This window comes from Dendrobates tinctorius, unplaced genomic scaffold, assembly GCF_039654945.1.
Source record: "Dendrobates tinctorius isolate UK_male_01 unplaced genomic scaffold, ASM3965494v1 ptg000203l, whole genome shotgun sequence".
NCBI lineage: Eukaryota > Metazoa > Chordata > Amphibia > Anura > Dendrobatidae > Dendrobates > Dendrobates tinctorius.
Genome location: NW_027361870.1, coordinates 12,413,631 through 12,428,303, shown reverse-complemented (window position 1 = coordinate 12,428,303; position 14,673 = coordinate 12,413,631). Strand labels below are relative to the sequence as shown.

At 46.9% G+C, this 14,673-nt stretch overlaps 1 long non-coding RNA gene across 1 annotated transcript; it reads right to left on the bottom strand.

Annotated features, from left to right (window-relative positions):
* Nucleotides 1–376: 376 nt before the first annotated feature.
* LOC141057211 (uncharacterized) lies at nucleotides 377–12,556 on the bottom strand. Its single transcript, XR_012222005.1, has 3 exons — nucleotides 12,510–12,556; nucleotides 3,854–4,006; nucleotides 377–1,673 (listed from the first exon to the last, which is right to left on the bottom strand). It is a non-coding gene; the product is annotated as an uncharacterized lncRNA (long non-coding RNA).
* Between the last annotated feature and the right edge of the window lie 2,117 nt (nucleotides 12,557–14,673).

The following is a 14,673-nucleotide window of genomic DNA, read 5'->3' as shown; positions in this document are numbered from 1 at the left end:
AAACGATTTGGATTAGGAAATGGGGCCTGGTGCCTGCTACCCAATATTAGCACAAACAATTTTGATTATTAAATGTGACCTCCTCAGCCCTGACTGCAAAACAGTATGAGCCCAAACAATTTGGATTAGAAAATGATGACTGGTGCCTGCACCCCAATATTAACCCAAACAATTTTTATTAGTAAATGTTACCTCCTGATTCCTGACTGAAACACAATATTATTTTAACAAAACCGACACCATGGGTAAATGTAGTAAACATGCTCATAAGTAGAGGAAGGGTAACTCCCTAAACAATTGAGACCTACAGAGATAAAGGAGCATAATACCCTCAATAATACAAATGAAATATATATTTTTATTGCACAATCAATAACATACAAAAAAACAAAAAACATAAAAAGTAAAAAATAATCAAAGTAGTACCAAAAAGTGGAGTATCGGTGAGGATACAAAAAGATCAGGACTAGATCACATTGCACAAAAGTTACAAGCATCAAACCCTACACAGTCTGCAAAAATGTATATATCAAAGTGGATCACAACAACGCATAAACAGCAAGGTCAGCCACCAGTGTGAATGCCAAGCGTCAATGAGATACCACAATAGATAAGTAAGTAATCCTTTTAAAAAGATTATTAAAGCCACAGGCAAAAATTACCATATAATCAATAGGGCCATTCAAAAGGATAACAAGTAGACATAATAGGGGAAGAAAAAGAAAAGAGCCACTACTCCCTTGCTAAAGTGCGTGACATAGTGCAGGCGGTATACATAGTATATAGAGGTGCTTACCAAAGTGGATAGATGTGCACAGTGATCAGGCAGGACCGTGCTCCAGCGCACGTTTTGCTCACTGGGCTTCCTCGGGGGCCATAGGAAGTCATAATGTGTACCTATTTATATCCTGAACTTCCAGGTGTACAAAATTAGTGCACCGCGATCCGGCGGCGCATGTGCGGCGAAACTCTGCCCACTACTGCGTCACTTCCGGCCCTCCGATGACGATGCGCTCAAAGGGAAAATCCCTCTGACGTCAGTGGAACGCAGCGTCATCATATGGAGGCCCTCAGCAACCCAGGCAGAACGGGAACGCCTCCACATGCGCACATCGCGGGGGACATGTTAAGTAAGGGCAAGGAACTATGGGCACGCATGATTACATAAGAATAGATCTAGGAAGAATGGCCCATAATAGAATAAAGGCTTTAGATTGAATAAACAACTGTATAAAGGGATAATGCAACATGATGTGTATGCTAATAGGAGATAAACAGTGATACATACTCATTATGAATAAATATCAATTATAAACGTTGTTTTTACCTTTCATTTTTTACATAAAAGACATTTAACCATAAAAATGTACATAAATAAAAAAGATCACAGTACATTTATATATGTTAACATGTACAAATATGCACCGATGGCTAAATACAATGATGTATGAACACACAGATGGAATTTATAAAAATCAGCATATATAGATCATCAAGATATTAGATGCATTTACTCCGTAGATTTAATGGTCAGTCGTGAGTTAAGGCCTGATTCTTGAACCGTTCCAACTTGATAAATAGCCCAAAAAAGAGATCAATCAATTTCTTGCCCAAAGGTACCCGGACATCCAGCACTCAAGCGAATATACATATACTACAAGGATGAGTCGTTACTATAGTAATAAAAACGAAAAAAGACAATTAAAATCAAAGTACACAAAGAAAAATAACAATAAAACCAGAGAAAACAGAAAAATAAAGAAGTCCAAGAGAAATGAGTGGCCTTATAGGAAGGGGGCAAATGAAAGTTTTTCATTAAGACCACCAGGGGATAGAGTTCCTAAGGTGACGATCCACCGACATTCAACCTGGGCCAGTAAACGATTTAAATTGCCTCCCCTAATACCGCACTGAACGCGGTCGATACTAATAAATTTCAACTCAGCAGGGTTACAATTGTGATGCAGTCGAAAATGTCGGGGAATCGTCTTCAAAGTGGTCACATCGTCAGCCTCCCTGGCGGATCTAATATCTCGAATATGCTCCCTGACACGAACACGGAATTCCCATGAAGTTAGACCTACATAACTCAGGCCACATGTGCACGTTGCCAGATAAATCACATAGCATGTGCTACAGGAAATGTAACAGGTGATCCGATAGTTCCCACTAGTAGAGGTTGAGGTAGAAAATGTAGTGGCCCGTGAAATGTTTTTGCAAGCTAGACACGACCCACACGGAAAACAGCCCCATCTCTGCACATCAGCACCAAAAACATCAGGGGGGCTGGCTATATAGTGGCTTCTCACCAGTAGGTCGCGTAAATTTCTGCTGCGCCTGGCTGTCGCTAAAAGACGTTCCGGTAATATATTTTTTAGGGTCGGTTCAGATCTCAAAATTGACCAGTGTTTCTCCAAAACTTGGCTCATTGCTGACCACTGGTGATTATAAGTTGATATAAATCTAATTGGTGGATCCAAAGATGGGTGAATCTGCCTGTTGTTAAGCAGTTGATTACGTGGTGTACCCCTAGCCTGGAGATAACCCCGTTTGACACATCTCCTGCTGTAGCCCCGATCACGGAACCTCTGGGAGAGGTCGCGAGCCTGGTACTCAAAGACACCATCAAATGAACAAATCCGTTATATACGAAGGAATTGACCTGTTGGAATGGCCCGAATAGTGGAGGGCATAAGCGCAGATGTCACATGTAACAGTGCATTTACCGATGTTTCCTTGCAGAAAACATCGGTGGAGAGAGTGCCATCCTCCTGCACTATAATTTTTAAATCTAAGAAGTCAATATTCGCTTTGGAACATTTATATGTCAATTTAATGTTCCGGTTATTTACGTTCAACATGCTGAAAAACTCCCGAAGACCAGGCTCGTGACCCTGCCAAATCAAAAGGACATCATCGATGTACCTATACCAGCAGAGTGCGTGGGAGGAGGTGCCCGCCCCGTCCCCAAACAAATCCTTCTCCCACATACCGAGAAAGAGATTTGTGTATGACGGGGCACACGCTGCCCCATCACAGTACCTCTGCACTGTAAATAAAACCGGTCTTTAAACGTAAAATAATTATGGGTTAAAACAAACTTCCAGAAACTCCATGATCAGGGCCCGCATGGGGGGTCCAAGTCACCCATCTCTAGAAAAAAATGTACAGCCGCCAAGCCATCCGAGTGGTTGATGCTGGTGTACAGAGACTCGACGTCGGCCATGACAAGGTACATGTTCGGCTCCAGAACAAAACCCTCAATCTTCCTCAGGACGTCGGTAGTGTCCCTGACATAGGAGGGCAAAGTTTCAACCACGGGGTGCAGGTAATATTCAATAAATTTACACACCGGGTCACATAGCCATCCTATGCCAGATACAAAAGGACGCCCCTGGGGCTCCACCGGACCCTTATGGATCTTGGGGAGTAAATAAAAAGTGGGAACCACCGGATCAGTAGTCACAAGGCCATCAAAGACCTTTTTTGGTATAACCCCATTCCTGAAGGCCTGTTCCAGAATTATAAAGAAAGAATTTGAGAAGGACTTCAGAGGATTTTGAGGAAGGAGGGTATAGGCTTCCCAATCTCCCAGCTGTCTGAGAGCCTCCTTTTCATACTTAACTGTCAGCCAGATAACCACATTCCCCCCCTTGTCTGCTGATTTTATTACTATGTCATGCAAGGACTTCAACTCTTTTAGTGCGTCGCATTGTATACGTGTCAAATTATCACCTCTCCTCTGACTAGAGATCAATTTAAAGTCATCCAGGACCAATTGATTAAATATCTCAATCTGCGGACACAATGAAAAGGGGGGGATATCTAGGATAGACAGAAGCAGGAAAGTTACCTGAGGCTGAAGGGGAGCCCTCCCTCTCAAGATCCTCCAGGATGGCCAATGCTTCACGTTCCTCCACCGAATGAAAAATAGAATCCCCTGTTGATTTGGTGTGTAATTTACGAAGAACAATTTTTCTTAGAAAGAGCTGCAGATCCTTCATAGCTGAAAAAAGTTGAAGTTGTTAGTGGGCACAAAAGAGAGACCTAAGCTGAGGACTTCGCGTTGCGCTTGCGTAAGAGCATGGCTCGAAAGGTTAATTACCTCTAAATTATTACTTTTTGTTTTTTTCTCCAATGACTGGGGAGGAGTCAATTAAACACAATATTAGCCCAGTTTGGATTAGGAAATGGGGCCTGGTGCCTGCACCTCAATATTAGGCCAAATGATTTTGATTAGTAAATGTGACCTCCTGAGTCCTGACTGCAACACAATATTAGCCCAAACAATTTGTATTAGGAAATGGGGGCTGGTGCCTGTACCACAATAATAGACCAAGTGATCTTGATTAGTAAATGTGACCTCCTAAGTCCTGAATGCAACACAGTATTTGCCCCATTTGGATTGAGAAATGTGAACTCCTGCCTGCACAACACTAATAGCACAAACTAGATGGATGCTGGAAGGTCGATTTCACACAGGACAGGATCCTATGTAAGTATATGACAACTAGCAGCAGGAGCAGCCCCTCTGCCCTGTTCTACTGTCAAAATGGTGCCAGCAAAACAACATGTCTGCTTTTTATATGGAGAGGGACATATGAATTCGGCAGCCAATGACAGAATCCCTTGTGTCTGGACTTTGTGGATGGCTTTTGAGCCCTGATTGGTGGAATGTGCGCACAGTAAGTTAATTAAAAAAAAAAGATTACACTCCGTTGCGCCTCTGACCTAGACACACCCCCTCCCATCATAAAACACTTCCCCCCGCTCATCATAGAGCACTACTATCCTTGCCAAAATCCTAACAAAAGCATTAGTGAAAACGCGATCATTTACCGAACTGTTCCCGAATGTTGCCACGTTTGAGTGAAAATGGTCAGGATTCCGAACACGAATCCTTATGAGCTACGATCAGGGGCGGGCTGGGCCGGGTGGCAGAGAGGCATTTGCCCCCCGGGCCGGTTAATTAGCGTCAGACAGGGCCGGCCGCGCCGCTCATTCGCCCCGCAGCCACAGCGTGTACATTACATAGAAAACATGGCCGCGGCCACGCCGGCGCGGCCCGCGGTAGTAAGTGAAGAGGAGAGTGTGAGCGGCGGCCACACACAGAGGACAGAGCAGACATAGCACGGGGTCGGTGGGCGGGACTCAGTCACTGCACTGACTGCAGGCTGAGACCGCGTTGCCCTGGCAGACGGCTGTGCGCTGGGATTGCAGCAGTAGGTAACTGGGGGGTGTACGCTACTGTTACATTCTGTGCCCGCCGGCCACTTTGTTCTAATCTCTCCGGTGTGCCGTGCACACTGCACAGGACCTGTGATGAAGTCACAGGAGGGGAGGAGTCAGGGGGTCACATGATCAAGGCCCTCATAATGCAGGACACTGCTGTGCTGCTTGTCATCGTGCTGGATGAGGGCAAGTGTATGTGTGAGGTCAGGAGGGGTTTGCAGGGTGGATGTAGCAGAGCTCTGTGTGTACGGAGGGAAGCTGAGTGTGTACGAGGTGTATGGAGCGGAGCCGCATGTGTACGAGGTGTACGGAGCGGAGCCATATGTGTACGAGGTGTATGGAGCAGAGCCGCGTGTGTACGAGGTGTACGGAGCGGAGCCGTGTGTATGAGGTGTACGGAACAGAGATGCGTTTGTACGAAGTGTATTGAGCAGAGCTGTGTGTGTACAAAGTGTACAGAGCGGAGCCATATGTATACAAGGTGTACGGAGCTGAGCCGTGTGTATACGAGGTGTACGGAGCGGAGCCGAGTGTGTACGAGGTGTACGGAGCGGAGCCATAAGTGTACGAGGTTACAGAGCGAAGCCGCGTGTGTACGAGTTGTAGGGAGCGGAGCCGAGTGTGTACGAGGTGTACGGAGTGGAGCCATATGTGTACGAGGTGTACGGAGCCGCGTGTGGTACGAGGTGTACGGAGCGGAACCACGTGTGGTACGAGGTGTACAGAGCAGAGCCGCGTGTGGTACGAGGTGTACGGAGCGGAACCGCATGTGGTACGAGGTGTACGGAGCGGAGCCGTGTGTGTACGAGGTGTATGGAGCGGAGCCGCGTGTGTATGATGTACGGAGCGGAGCCACGTGTGTATGATGTACGGAGCGTGTCCGTGTGTATGAGGTGTACGGAGCAGAGATGCGTTTGTAGGAAGTGTATTGAGCGGAGCCATGTGTGTATAAAGTGTACGGAGCGGAGCCATATGTATACAAGGTGTATGGAGCTGAGCCGCGTGTATACGAGGTGTATGGAGCGGAGACGCGTGTGTACGAGGTATACGGAGCGGAGCCGTGTGTACGAGGTGTACGGAGCAGAGATGCGTTTGTACGAAGTGTATTGAGCGGAGCTATGTGTGTACAAAGTGTACGGAGCTGAGCCGTGTGTACGAGGTATACGGAGCAGAGCCGTGTGTACAAGGTGTACGGAGCAGAGCCCTGTGTGGAAAGTGTACAGATCTGAGCTGTGTGTGTACAGAGCGGAGCAAAGCCGTGTGTGTACGGGGTGTATGAAGTGGAGCCGCGTGTGTATGGAGCGGAGCCGCGTGTGTACGGGGTGTACGGAGCGGAGCTGTGTGTATGGGTTGTACGGAGCGGAGCCGTGTGTGTACGTGGCGTATGGAGCTGAGCCGTGTGTGTGGAGCGGAGCAGAGCCATGTGTGTATGGAGCGGAGCCGTGTGTGTGTACGAGGTGTATGGAACAAAGCCGCATGTGTACAAGATTTACATAGTGAAGCCATGTGTGTACAAAGTGTACAGAGCGTGGCTGCTTGTGTACAAGGTGTACAGAGCAGAGCCGCATGTGTATGAGGTTTACGGAGTGAAGCCATGTGTACTGAGTGGAGCTGTGTGTGTGTGCAAGGTGTACGGAGCAGAGCCGTGTGTATATGAGGCATAGAAAGTGGGACCGTGTGTGTATGAGGTGTGCGGAGCCATGCGTGTACAAGGTGTATGGTGGGGAGCATTTATACCTCCCAACCGTCCCGGATCCAGCGGGACAGTCCCGATTTTGAGAGAGATTCTGCCCCAGCTGGGAGCTTACTTTTCCCACGGACACAGGAGTACACGGCGGAGCACAATCAAATTTGCACGTGATGTTCCACTGGAAATGACGTGCTAGAAGCTTACCAGAAATGAGCTAATTTTGGGAGGAGATTGTGACGGAACCATGGAAGCACTTGAGGGAATGCTTCAGATCCATCATTGTGTCCTCCGACGACAGCGCGGACAACGGGATCGCCTTGGACTCGGGGATGTTGGCCATGTGAGCGGATCATGATATGTCCTGCATCGGGAGGCTCAGGTGGGCATTACAATGGGAGCTGGCTGCTATAGTATCTTTATAGAATCTTTCTTTTTCTCTCTGTTTCTTTCTCTCTCTGTTCTTTCTTTCTCTCTCTAATATTTCTTTTTTTCTTTCTCTCTGTTCTTTCTTTCCCCTGTTTCTTTCTCTCACTCTGTTCTTTCTTTTTCTTTCTCTTTCTTTCCCCTCTTTCTTTCTCTCTCTATTCTTTCTTTCTCTCTCTGTTCTTTCTTTCTTTCTGTTTCTTTCTTTCTCTCTAATCTTTCCTTTTTCTTTCTCTCTCTCTGTTCTTTCTTTCTTCCTCTCTTTGTTTTTTCTTTCCCCTCTTCCTTTCTCTCTCTCTGTTCTTTCTTTCGCTCTGTTCTTTCTTCCTTTCTTTCCCCTCTTTCTTTCTCTCTCTAATCTTTCTTTCTCTCTCTGTTCTTTCTTTCTCTCTCTGTTTCTTTCTTTCTCTCTAATCTTTCTTTTTTCTTTCTCTCTCTCTGTTCTTTCTTTCTCTCTTTGTTTTTTCTTTCCCCTCTTCCTTTTTCTCTCTCTGTTCTTTCTTTCCCCTCTTTCTTTCTCTCTCTAATCTTTCTTTCTCTCTGTTCTTTCTTTCTCTCTCTGTTTTTTTCTTTCTCTCTAATCTTTCTTTTTTCTTTCTCTCTCTCTGTTCTTTCTCTCTTTGTTTTTTCCCCCTCTTCCTTTCTCTCTCTCTGTTCTTTCTTTTGCTCTGTTCTTTCTTTCTTTCCCCTCTTTCTTTCTCTCTCTAATCTTTCTTTCTCTCTCTCTGTTCTCCTTCTTTCCCCTTTCTTTCTTTCTTTCTTTCTCTCTTTCTTTCTTTCTTTCTTTCTTTCTTTTCTCTGTTCTTTCTTTCTTTTTCTCTCTCTGTTCTTTCTTTCCACTCCTCTGTTCTTTCTTTCTCTCTGTTCTTTCTCTCTCCACATTTTAGAGGGCCACATCCCCATTACACAGGGTCACATTCCCATTTTAGAGAGTAACATCCACATTTTAGAGAGCCACATTCACATTTTAGTGGGCCACATCCACATTTTAGAGGGTCACATCCACATTGTAGAGAGTCCCATCCATATTTTAGAGGGTCACATCAGTGACCCTCTAAAATGTGGATGGGACTCTCTACAATTTGGATGTGACCCTCTACAATGTGGATTTGACCCTCTGCAATGCGGATGTGACCCTCTGCAATGTGGATGTGACAGTCTATAATGTTTGTGACCCTCTATATTGTGGATGTGACCCTCTATAATGTGGATGTGATCCTCTGTAATGTGGTTGTGACCCTCTATAACAGGGGTGGGCAATTAATTTTCCTGAGAGGCCACATGAGAGACCATGACTATCGTGGAGGGCCGAACCAATAGGCCAAAATTAATTCTTCTCAATATTAATATTGACATTTTATAATTATTATATTATTGATAATTGTATTAATATTAATTGTATTAGAATTGTATATTGAGCAGAATTATGAATGCCGACACCCCCTATATATCGATTGAACCTGAGCACAGCCCCTTCAGTATATTGTATGAACCCCCCCAACAGCCCCTTATATGCTGCATGAGACCCACACATCCTCCCTGTATATACAGCATGAGATCCACACAGCCTCCCTTTATACTGCATGAGATCCACACAGCCTCCCTATATACAGCATGAGCTCCACACAGCCTCCCTATATACTGCATGAGATCCACACAGCTTCCATATATACACTGCATGAGCCCCACACAGCCTCCCTATATACTCCATGAGCCCCACACAGCCTCCCTATATACACTGCATGAGCCCCACACAGCCTCCCTATATACTCCATGAGCCCCACACAGCCTCCCCATATAATGCATGAGCCCCACATAACCTCCCTATATATACTGCATGAGGCCCACACAGCCTCCCTATATACTGCATGAGCCCTATACAGCCTCCCTATATACACTGCAGGAGCCCCACACAGCCTCCCTATATATACTGCATGAGCCCCACACAGCCTCCCAATATACTGCATGAGCACCACACAGCCTCCCCATATAATGCATGAGCCCCACATAACCTCCCTATATATACTGCATGAGCCCCACACAGACTCCCCATATACTGCATGAGCCCCACATAGCATCCCTATATATACTGCATGAGCCCCACACAGCCTCCCTATATATACTGCATGAGCCCCACACAGCCTCCCTATATGCACCATGAGCCCCACACAGCCTCCCCATATACTGCATGAGCCCCACACAGCCTCACTATGTACTGCATGAGCCACATACAGCCTTCCTATATACTGCATGAGCCCCCACAGCCTACCCCATATGCGGCATGAGCCCCACACAGCCTCCCTATATACACCATGTGCAGCACCAGCACCATATCACCCCCTCATGTCACCCCAGGTGTGCAGCACCATGCCATCACCCACCCCAGGTGTGCAGCACCATGTCGTCACCCACCCCAGGTGTGCAGCACCATGCCGTCACCCACCCCAGGTGTTCAGCACCATGTCGTCACCCCCATAGCCTCCCCATGCCCACCCAAATGGTCCATACGTATAAGGAAAAAAACACCACATACTCACCTCGTCCCGTTCCCTGTCACTGTGCTTCTCTCCCTGCCTCCGGTGCGCGGACTCTACGGAGTAAACAGCTGATGCGATGACGTCATTTCATTGTGTCAGCTGTTTCACACACTGGTGGAGGAAGTTGCGGAGGCCCCTCCTCCACCAAAGGAGTCAGCAGCGCCGCGGCGCACATGGAAACAGCGAGAGGCCAGGCGGGCATCGTGCGGCCCGTGGACCTCTGATTTCCAGCCTCACAGCTGTCTCGTTCCAGATGTGGCCCTCAGGTCGCACTTTGCCCTGGTCTGCTCTATAATGTGGATGTGGCCCTCTATAATGTGGATGTGACCCTCTGTAATGTGGATGTGACCCTCTGTAATGTGGATGTGACATCTGTAATATTAATGTGAACCTCTATAATGTGGATGTGACCCTCTAGGTTACAGTGTACCACAGCCCACAGGCCAGTCTAAGTCCCACTCCTACTCCAGTCCCTGCTGCTGCCCAGTGCCTGCGCCCTGCGGTAAATGGTGTCCACATCCAATATTATCCCTATTTGACAACTGGGTGCTATCCCTGAGGGTGCTTCAATACTGTAGCACATAGCTCACTATAGCCAATTGTAAAGAATATATCTAATATATAAAGCTCAAGTGTGTGTATGTATGTATGTATGTATTTATGTATGTATGTCCGGGATTGGCATCTGCACCGTCGCAGCTACAGCCACAAAATTTGGCACAGTCACACGTCTGCACCCCGAGAGTGTCCTAAGCTATGTTGTGAGGCAAAATTTTAACCCCGCGTGTTCCAATTCACTAAACAATTTTGCCCCTATCTACATAATGTGGAAAAAGTGTGTGTGTATCAAGCCCCGCCCCTCATTATGTCATAATGGTTGCCATGGCGACGCTGATGTCATCATAGGTTGCAAGCCCCACCGCTCATTATGATGTCATAATGGTTGACTATGGGATGGAGGATGTGTGATGGGTATATGGGCACTGGACTATGGGATGGAGGATATGTATGACGGGTATATGGGCATGGGACTATGGGATGGAGGATATGTATGATGGGTATATGGGCACAGGACTATTGGATGGAGGATATGTATGATGGGTATATGGGCATGGGACTATGAGATGAAGGATGTGTGATGGGTATATGGGCACTCGACTATGGGATGGCGAATATGTATGACGGGTATATGAGCATGGGACTATGGGATGGCGGATATGTATGATGGGTATATGGGCATGGGTCTATGGGATGGAGGATATGTATGATGGGTATATGGGCATGGGACTATGAGATGAAGGATGTGTGATGGGTATATGGGCACTCGACTATAGGATGGAGAATATGTATGATGGGTATATGGGCATGGGACTATGGCATGGTGGATATGTATGATGGGTATATCTGCACGGGACTATGGGATGGAGGATAATTATAATTTGCTATAACTAACCACAGTTAGTTACTATGCCCGGGCAGCGCCGGGCTCTTCAGCTAGTATATATATATATATATATATATATATTCAGGTTGTCTGATTTTTCTCTTTATATTTTTGAGTAAAATGTAAATAGCTTTTTTATTCTATAAACTACTGACAACATGTCTCTGAATTTCCAAGGACTAAATTTTGTATTTTTTTTCTGAAAATGAGAAATGGTCAAAATTAGAAAAAAAATTCAGTGCTTGCAGACCTCAAATAGTGCTAAGACAACAAGTTCATAATCATTTAGAAACAACAATACTAATGTTTTAACTCAGGAAGAGTTCAGAAATCAATATTTTGTGGAATAACCATGATTTTTAGTCACATATTTCATGCGTCTTGGCTGCTTTCCACCAGTCTTTCACACTGTTTCTGGGTGACCTTATGCCACCCCTGGTACACATATGTAAGCAGTTCTTTGTTTGATGGCTTGTGACTCTCCATCTTCCTCTTGACTACATTATAGAGGTTTTCAATGGGGTTGAGGTCTGGAGATTGGACTGGCCATGACAGGGATTTGAGGTGGTGGTCTCTTAATTTTTTTTTTTAATATATATATCACCGCGCTGAAAATATGGGGCTGAGATATCGGCTGGTTGTATAGGTACTACTACAACCACTACCAATAATTTAGTAAAGTTACGGTAGTATTACCATGTACTGACGGTGGTGGTATAGCGTGCCGAGGGTTCAGAGAGCTGGACCTGCAGCATGGCAGGATTTGTGCTGATATCAATTTATGGTATGCTCTGGACCCCTGGCTGACACGCTGATATGAAGCAAATGAGAGACATAAATTTAATTATGCACTTACTTATGTTTTCGGTGGTGATACACTAACAGAGCCTTTTTTCTATTGATAAGTATTTAGGGTGTGTGCCAGGCCCGGATTGGCAATATAACCAACCGGGCATTTTCCCGCTGGGCCGCTGTCATGTGGGCCGCGGGCGGCAGCGCCCGATCATCTGGCCGCTTGCCAGCGGCTGCGGCCACTGTGGCTCCTGCCACCGGCCCTCTGTGGGCACGGCGGTGATAGTTTCCAAGTTCCTCCCGCACTGCAGGGAGATAAGCCACCACGCCTCCGCCCACGCACCCCATCCTCGCCGTAGCATGAGACGCCCCCGCCCCCGCAGCCACTCACAGTGTCGCTTGCCTTCTCTGTTCGCAGGACCTGTGATGAGGTCACAGGAGGGGAGGAGTCAGGGGGTCACATGATCAGGAGCCTTTGTCCAGACCCCTGATCATGTGACTCCCTGACTCCGCCCCTCCTGTGACCTCATCACAGGTCCTGTGTGCACAGCCTTGCCTCTTGGTGTCTGCAAGACTCTGCTGTGCTGTTGGCTGTTGTCATGGTGCTGGATGAGATAAGTATGTGTGGGGTCAGGAAGGGTTTACAGGGTAGATGTAGCAGGGCTGTATGTGTATGGGGTGTACTGAGCGGACCCGTGTGTGTACGAGGTGTACGGAGCGGAGCCGTGTGTGTACGAGGTGTACGGAGCGGAGCCGTGTGTGTATGAGGTGTATGGAGCGGAGCCATGTGTGTACGAGGTGTACGGAACAGAGCCGCGTGTACGAGGTGTACGGAGCGGAGCCACGTGTACGAGGTGTACGGAACAGAGCCGTGTGTACGAGGTGTACGGAGCGGAGCCGCGTGTACGAGGTGTACGGAGCGGAGCCGCGTGTACGAGGTGTACGGAGCTGAGCCGTGTGCGTATGAGGTGTATGGAACAGAGCCGCGTGCACGAGGTGTACGGAGCAGAGCCGCGTGTACGAGGTGTACGGAGCGGAGCCGCGTGTGTACGAAGTGTATGGAGAGGAGCCGTGTGTTTGAGGTGTACGTAACAGAGCCGCGTGTGTACTTGGTGTACGGAGCGGAGCCGCGTGTGTTTGGGGTATACGGAGCGGAGCCATATGTGTACGGAGCGGAGCCAAGTGTGTACGAAGCATACAAAGCGGGCTTTTCCCACGGACACAGGAGTACATGGCGGAGCCCCGAGGAGCATTTTAAAACACACACGTGATGTTCCACCTGAAGTGATGTGCTTGAAGCTGACCGGAAATGAGATAATTTCTTGAGGAGATTGTAACAGAACCAGGAATGCTTCAGATCCATCACCGTGTCCTCCTCCGACAGCGCAGACAGCAGGATCGCCTTGAAATCGGGGATGCCGGCCATGTGAGTGGATCATGATATGTCCTGCACCAGGAGGCTCAGGTGGGCACTACAATGGGAGCCGGGCTGCTATAGTATCTTTATAGAATCTTTCTTTATTTCTTTCTCTCTTTCTCTGTTCTTTCTCATTCTCTGTTCTGTCTTTCCCTCATTTTCTTTCTCTCTCTCTCTGTTCTTTCTTTCTCTCTCTAATCTTTCTTTTTTCTTTCTCTCTCTCTGTTCTTTCTTTCCCCTCTTTCTTTCTTTTTCTTCCCTCTCTTTCTTTCTGTTCTTTCTTTCTTTTCTTTACTTTACTTTTTTCTCTCTCTATTCTTTCTCTGTCTCCCTCTGTTCTTTCTTTCCCCTCTTTCTTTCTCTATTCTTTCTCTGTCTCTCTCTGTTCTTTCTTTCCCCTCTTTCTTTCTCTCTCTGTTCTCTCACTGTCTCTCTCTGTTCTTTCTTTCTTTTTTCCCCTCTTTCTTTCTTTCTCTTTTTTCTTTTTTCTCTCTCTCTCTCTGTTTTCTCTCTTCCTTAGTGCCAGTCAGTGTGCCCATAAGGCCAGCCACTGTGCCCTCAGTACAAGTCAGTGTGATCAGCAGTGCTAAATGGGTGCGATTAGGCGTGGACATGGGTGTGACTAGTTGCAAAATGGGTGTGGCCGGGCGTGGCCTAAAATTTGCAGCGGTCTTTATCCCTCTTACCCTTCCTCAAAAGTTGGGAGGTATGATAGGGGCAGCTATGACCAGGGGGTCTGGTTGCCCAATGGATAGCAGTTCTGCCAGGAATTTTGTCACCGTGTGTACAAAAGGGGACAGAGCTTTGGGAGGAGTACTGTACCTAAAAGCAATAAATAGGACTGAGCTGAAATACTGGGCACAGCTGTGACTACATGTTATATAGTCGTGTTAATCTCCTCTCACTGCTTGTAACCTACAACTGTACAAAAATATTATATAGTCACCATGTGACTAGTGGGCCTGTGTAACTTCAAATGCCAGGGCTGAATTTTAGTCCCAGTCCGGCCCTGGTGTGTGCACACGTTGCTGATTCTGCTGCGTTGTACAGTACCATTATAGCCTATGTAAAAAGAAAAACGCAGTGCACACGTTGCAGATTTTTCTGCGGTTTCAAAACCTCAGCATGTTAATCCTTT